Source organism: Pinus tabuliformis, chromosome 3_2 (assembly GCF_031772625.1).
Source record: "Pinus tabuliformis cultivar Carrire ecotype Pingquan chromosome 3_2, CPIR1, whole genome shotgun sequence".
NCBI classification, from domain to species: domain Eukaryota; kingdom Viridiplantae; phylum Streptophyta; class Pinopsida; order Pinales; family Pinaceae; genus Pinus; species Pinus tabuliformis.
In genome coordinates, this window is record NC_142302.1 from 590,187,610 (window position 1) to 590,195,598 (window position 7,989).

Here is a 7,989-nt window from a genome sequence, read left to right on the forward strand (position 1 = left end):
CGTACTTTGATTTTTATTACACGAGAGGGAGTGGTACAATGTTATGGATTTACATTTTAATTGATATTAAATCTACCATGGATTCGTGGCAAGAGTAGACTCTCGCTACCTTCCAACTATTCTGCCCCCTCGCTTCTCCCGCCACATCTATGGTGAAAGAGCTAGGTCTAAGATCCGACGGTTGATCTAGTCCTGGAATCCCTCTTTATTATTCCCTTCGGTGAAGTGTCTCATTTCGAACCCCCACAACGCATCTTTCGCTACTACCATTTTTGTTTGGGAGAGCTTGAATCTGCACACTGGGTTACCATTAACTCATTTTTACCATGGGCTTTATGTATGCCATGGTTGTGTCTGTTCAGTTTTCCTTGCGAGCACAACTGATTCCAGGTGAGGAGACAAATTTCAGGACTGCTTGATTTTGTTCTCTGATATCTTATGGTTATGCTTTCAATCTCACTTGTTGTCTGTTTTGGTTTCAGGTTAGCCGATAATATGTCTGAGTCACTCAACAATCCCTTAGAGGCATTTTGGTTTCTTTCTCAGCTCCACCATCATAAAATTAACTGGTAAGTCTCCATTTTTACCTACCTGAGGGTTGCTATAGTGGATGTTTTCTCGCTAGTCTATTGAATGGTGCTTTAGTTTGACAGGATAATTGTCATGGTCCCTATTAGACACTGGTTAGAACATTGGTGAGGGTTTTATGTAAGAAATTGTGTTTGCCAACACGCATCCTTACTGTCCCTTTACTTCGTTTGCTTTACCTGTGTTATATTCTACAATCTTTTTCAGGGTTGCTCCGCGCTTGAATATCTAAGACTGGATTTGGGTGTGTTGCGGTCACTCTTCCAGTTGTAGCTTTGTGTGTCTTTGAAAATCTGGAATGGCTAGCCTTAGAGGCAACTACCCTCTTATACTGTATTTGGTCTGATATAGAAAGTTATGGAATTTACTTTTCCATCTATAGTGGCTTAGAACTAGTTACTTGGTCAATTATTTTGAAGGGAATGAAAACCTTCTTTGGTTCAAAACCAGAATATAGACTTCATTACAGTCTCAGTATCTACTCATCCTTTTGTATATCTATATCTGATCAACTGTATGTATTGTTGTATTATATGCTTATTCTGGTTTGTATTTGACAGTAAACTTATCGCTTTTAACACTGTTATCAAGAAATGCTATGAACAGAACATTGGCAAGGCTTTTGTGTCTAAATTATACAGTTATTTGTAAATGCTCCTTATGGCTTTTAACACTATTCTTGAGCAATGCTATGAATAGAACATTGGCGAGGGTTTTGCATGAAAATTATATAGTTATTTGTAAATGTTCCCTTTCGGAATATTATCAAGTTCTGCTTTCAGTATTTGTATAGTACATTCGTATGTAATTGTTTTCCCTTCGGAATGTTTTCTAGTTCTTCTTTCGGTATTTGTACAATTAATTTGTAAATGTTTCCTCAAGAATTTATCTGGTTCTACTTTTGCTATAAGGGAAATTACTCTTCAAATTTCTCTGTTTAATCCCTAATTTCTTTATATACATACATACATACATACATACATACATACATACATACATACATACATACATACATACATACATACATACATACATATATACATATATATATATATATATATGTGTGCTGAGTTTGATGGCAATTGAGTTTCCTTTTCCTATTCTTTTGTATGGATTATAGACTCAGCTAGCCCATTAATCTGTATCTAGGTTTGATAAGCTCCTACTTAATTCTGATGTTCTTGTTAGTTTAAATACAACGAATACCGAATTGATACTATTCAATTTACTAACATAGGTCTCTAAATCATACACATTGAAGTGTATTTATGATCTACTATTGAATGTTACTATTGAAAATATACATGGTATAAGTATAAATTACACCTAAATAATTCGAATTGTATTTAACAGAATCATTACAATATTTTTAGTTTAGCGGGAATGGTATATGTTCCTGTAATTTACTATTCACAAATACTCATTTCCAGATTCTAAAGTTTGAGTGAGAAATTCAAGATTGTTCCAAAATGGTACTACGTGTACCGTATTAATGATTTAACTCAACTGTAGATGCTACTTGTAATACTTGCAGTATTTCATTTCCTCCCAACCTTGAGACTTGCCATCAGGTCCATGTCTCCCCCCAAGCTTGCTCACAAGACCACTTTCTTCTGCGAGTCTCTGCACTAAGTTCTATTGCTATCTGATCATCGGTTGAATTAGCTTTTCATCGTCTGACCCTTCTGCAGGCTTTTTCCTCCCCCCCGCTCCTTTTCTTTGGAGCATTCACAACTAGGGGAGGTAGTGAGGGATTCTGGAAGCTGCCTTTTCTAACTTCCTTGTTATGAGAAGTTACAAGATCTGTTAATATTCAAACCAATTCCTTCTTCAATAATTAACAATATTAATCACCTCAAAGAAATAATAACAATAATATCCAGCTTTATTTCTTATTGTGGTAAAATAAAATATTTACGTTTTTTCTAGGGACATTACATCTCCCCTCCCTGAAATCAAACATTGTCCCGATGCTTTCCAGCCACAAACAACCCTTGATATGCTTCTTTCATGAGATGTTCATCCTCTTAGGTGGCCTCATATGGCCCAAAGTGCTTCCATTGCACTTTAAACTAGGTGAGAGCTTCTTTAGCCAACATTACTTCTCTCTAATCGAGTATATTTAGTGGCTCAACCAAGAATTCTCCTTCGGACTCAACCTGAAACAAACAATAATTAAATCAGTTTTCCTTAATCATAGAAATTAATTGGCCTACCTAAGATACTTTCTTACCCATATGTCTTGCCAACTGAATATGTGCTTAGGATCATAAACGTATCTTTTTAATACCAACACATGGAAGACATTGTGGACCCGAATATGGCTTGGTAAGGCGAGCTAGTATGCCACTGGCCCAACCCTTGCTAAAATTTGAAATGGTACACAAAACCGGGGTGCCAGCTTAACACACCTGCTCCATTGTAACGTACTCTTTTTAGCTCGTATCCTCACATATACATGGTCCCCTACCCAGTATTCTCTGAAATTCTTCTTTCGATCGGTGAATTTATTTTGCGTATGTTGGGCTTCCTTTAACCTGGCACATACCTTCTTAACCATTTCTTCCACCTCTTTTAACATCTCGAGTCCTAGCATCAGCTTGTCCTCTGGTCCCCCCCAACTAGATGGTGTGTGGAATTTACATCTGTACAACACTTCAAATGGGCTCATTTGTAAGGAAGCATGATAGCCATTATTGTAAGAAAATTTGACCAGGTCCAGGTAGTCTTCCCATTTAGATGGTTGTTGCATTACATATGATCTTAGCATATCTTCTACTACCTGATTCACCCATTCTGTTTGTTCGACTGTCTGAGGATGATAAGTGGTACTGAAATTTAATTTAGTACCTAACCCTTCAAACATGGTTCTCAAGAAGGCTGATGTAAACTTTACATTTTTGTCAGAAATTATAGTTTTTGGTAACCTATGCAGCATAAATTTTTTTGCATAAAAATGTTGGCAATTTGTACCACTCTAAAGGTGGACAGTACTAGTATAAATGGGCTGATTTGTTTAATTTGTCTACCACCACCATGATTGGGTCATTGTTTTTTTTGGATTTGGGTAATCCTGTGATAAAATCCATAGAAATGGTCTCCCACTTCCATTCCGGGATTGGTAGTGGATGTAATAACCCAGCAGGGTGCTGATGTTCTGTTTTAACTTGCTGACATTCGAAGAAATGTGTAAAATATTATGCTACATCTTTTTTCATGGTGGGCAAATAGTACTCTTTCAGAGTGCAGTAATTAGCTTTTGGTACCCCGGGTGCCTGCATAGGGACTTTCATGAAATTCATCTAAAATCAAATTTTTAATATTATTTTGGTTGGGTACATATAGTCTTTTCTTATAACTCAGCATACCTGCGGCATCCATCGCATATCCTTGCTAATATTCATAACTAGTTGAATTTTGAACTTGCGATCCTATTTGCTGATATTTCTGATCTTGATCTACTACTTTTTTAATCAACTTGTCGAATGTAGTCTGCCCTTCGCTGTAAGAAATTTCATAGAGAGAATGTACCTTTTGACTTAAAGTGTTAGCTAACCAGTTCTCTTTCCCCTTCAGATGTTTAATATCGAAATCGGATCCACTTAGGAAATCTACCCACCAAGCCTACCTAGCATTTAAAGTAGGCTGATTGAAGTAACTAGTCAAACTGTGATGGTCCGTCATTAACAGAAAATTTTTACCCATCAAGTAGTGATGCCACATTTTCAAGGCGTGAATGATGGCTGCCAACTCCAAATCGTAAGCGGAATATTTCTGCTCGTGTTCTTTTAATTTCCTAGACTCATAGGTGACTACCTTTCCATCCTGCATTAGTACTCCACATATCCCTTCCTTGCTCACATTTGTGCACACCACATAGTCCTTACTTGGATATGATATGCTTAAAATAAGCGCGGTGGTGAGCAGATGCTTGAGATGCTCAAAACTTTTTTAACATTCTACAGTCCATTTAAAAGTTTTTCCATTTTTATGTAGGGAGGTGATAGGATAGGATACTCTAGAGAATCCTTCCACAAACCATCTATATTGTCTTGCCAATCCCATGAAAGATCTTATGTCCGCTATGTCCTTTGGCACTGGCCATTCCACTATGGTCCTTATATTCTCAGGATCTACGACAGTTCCATCTTTAGTAATAATGCGGCCTAAGTACTGAATCTGTTCCTTAAAGAAATCACACTTGCTGTATTTAGCATATAATTGATGTTCTCGGAGAGTTTACAATACTCGTATGAGGTGTTCCTTACGTTCCCCAATATTACGGGAATATATCAGTATCTCATCAATAAAAATTAACACAAATTTATCTAAATACTGATGAAATATATCGTTTATTAAACACATAAAGGTCATGGGGGCGTTGGTTAATCCAAAGGGTAACACTACAAACTTGTAGTGTCTGTAACGAGTCCTAAAGGTAGTCTTAGCTATATCTTCCTCTTTGATTCTGATCTGGTGGTATCCAGATCGTAAATCAATCTTTGAAAATACAGTTTCCCCTTTTACCTGATCAAATAGTTCATCTATGCGAGGCAATGGATACTTGTTTTTTATAGTCAACTTATTCAGTTGACAATAGTCCATGCACATAAGAAGGGGTTCGTCCTTCTTTTTGACAAACAACATAGGGACTCCCTAGGGTGATACATTGGGGCAAATGTAATTTTTATCCAACAGTTCCTACAATTGAATTTTTAGTTCTGTCAGTTCTGGTGTGCTCATACGATAAGCCGCTTGGGACACCAAGGCTTCCCCTGAAACCAGTTCAATAGTGAAATCTATGTCTCTCTTAGGTGGCAGTCCTGGTATTTCTTCAAGGAACACATCTGCAAAATTCTTAACCACTGGAATACTTTCCAAGGTAACAGTCTTGTCCTTTGGATTGGCATATCCCACCTAAATAGCATAAATATCACATCTTTTCCTGATGCGCTTTGGAAGTTGAGAGGCGATTATTGGCCGTATTTGCAAAGGTCTTAGAATGCATTGCATCTCCTGTTTAACTCCTTGATCATTATTGTAACAAATAGTTTTTGTTTTACAGTTTATAATGGACCAGCGTTTTTCCAACCAGTCCATACCTATCAACATGTCATATGATCCAAGGGGAAGTAGATTGAGATCTGCCACCAAAGGTTGACCTGCTATTTCCAAAGGACAGTTATCGACCTTAGCCAACACATGTCTCTTTGCCCCTGTTTCTAGCTATACTAGCCAAGGGTTTTTAAACTTAACAGTCTGTAATTTACATTGCTCCACTATCTTAGGACTAACATAACTTAACGTAGCTCCAGGATCAATTAAAACAGATACAGTATGATCAAATATTTTACCTTCAAACTCTACCATAGTCTGCTGGTATTGAGCCTGATGATCTTCCAGAGCAACATTAATTTTTGGGACGCTCTGGGATGTCGCCTATCGTAGATGCTTCATGGATCTACGAAATATGTTCAGTGCCTTTCTGGTTAGGAAAATTCTTAATGTAATGTGGCCCTCCACATCCCCAACATTGTACTGGAGGTCTTGTCATCACTTCATTTTCAACTTTCCCTAATTGCTCACTGGATCTGGGTTCATGGGAAGGTCTAAATATGGACTGGTTTCTATGTAGATTTATGTTGATTTGTCCCTTGGAAAATCCTTTGCTGACAGTGCCATGATTTCCCTTATTTCCCATAACAACCTTATTACTCATTTTGTCAGCCCATTCTTTTCCCATAATTTCTCTCTTTTGCTTGCTTTGCTGATAACATATCCTGGCCTTTTGTATAACCTCATCCATCATTTTTGGGTTCTCGAATTCAATGCGATCCCTCATAAACAAGGGCAAACTATTGACAAACAACTGTACCTTTGCCTTTTCCTCTCATATCTAAGGTACTTAACGAATTAAAGAGGTAAATCAAGTAATAAACTCATCCATTATTTGTTGTCCAAGCTGCAAGTCATGGAATTCTTTTGCCTTCTTATCATAGAATCATTCATTCGGATATTTTTCCATGAATTATTTTTGGAACTTTTCCCGGGTTATACTTTTTTCACTTACCCATCGTACAGTGTTGACCTCATCCCATCATAAGGTGGCCTTCCCTTGTAGCGAGAAAATGGCCAAACGAGATATTAAGTTATGATCATATTCGTATAGTCGGAAGTATTTATTCATATTAATAAGCCAAGCTTCAGCTGCTTCCTCTAGCTCCCCATCGAACAGTGGCAGTTTTATTTTCCGGAACTCCCCTTGCAGTTCTGTCCACTGCCTTTTTGGTGTTGGGTGCTTAGAGGTATTATCTGACTTCTCCTCTTGATTTTCTTCACCTCCTTTCATTTCCACAAATTCCATGCGATAGTCTTGTTCTCCCAACATACGTCCTTGCTCGGGGCTAGGAATCGACTGGTGCTAATTTTGCTTATCTAACAGGCTTTTCATAATTCTTTTCTTTTTCTAGCATTAATATTTCATTGTCTACTCGTAGTTAGGCCATCCCGTCCTTTAACTCTTGGACCGTTTCCAATATCTTAAGATTGGCGTTGTGAGGTTCTTCTCCTAACTGCACCCATACTTCAGGATTGCTTTCAAGAAATGTTGCAGGTCTTCGGCCTGCCACGTTTCTGTGTGGAACACTATCTGTTCTTCTCATTTTCCACTGTTATTCTATTTCTGAACCTAAGCCTATACCAATTAGTAAGTTAAGAAAGGTTGAATTGTACTTACTAGTTTAATGCCAGAGGCCACAGTTTGGTACCCTTGGCTCTGATACCACTTGTCACACTACCAAAACAGTTTGTATAAAACTTAATAAATTTTAAAAATATATAATAAAACAGTAAACCCAATTACTGTAATATGAAATAGTTGACTAAAATGGTCATTAATAAAATTATGGTTCCGTATTTAAAAGTCAAGGGTTGCACTTGATTACATATGGCTTATTCTAAGTTATGGTGTCAAGGTTATCTCCACTATACTTTGATTTTTATTACACCAAAGAGAGTGGTACAATGTTATGGATTTACATTTTAATTGATATTAAATCTACCATGTATTTGTGGCAAGAGCAGACTCTGGCTACCCTCCATCTGTTCTACCCCCTCGTTTCTCCCGCCACATCTATAGTGAAAGAGCTAGGTGTGAGATCTCACGGTTGATCTGGTCCTGGAATCCCTCTTTGATATTCCCTTCGGTGAAGTGTCTCATTTCAAACCCCCACAACTTGTCTTCCGCTGTTGCCATTTTCATTTGGGAGAGCTCGACTCTGCACACTGGGCTACCATTAACTCATTTTTACTGCGGGCTTGAAGTATGCCATGGTCGTGTCTGTTCTGTTTTCCTTGCAAGAACAACTCATTCCACGCGAGGAGACAAATTTCAGGACTGTT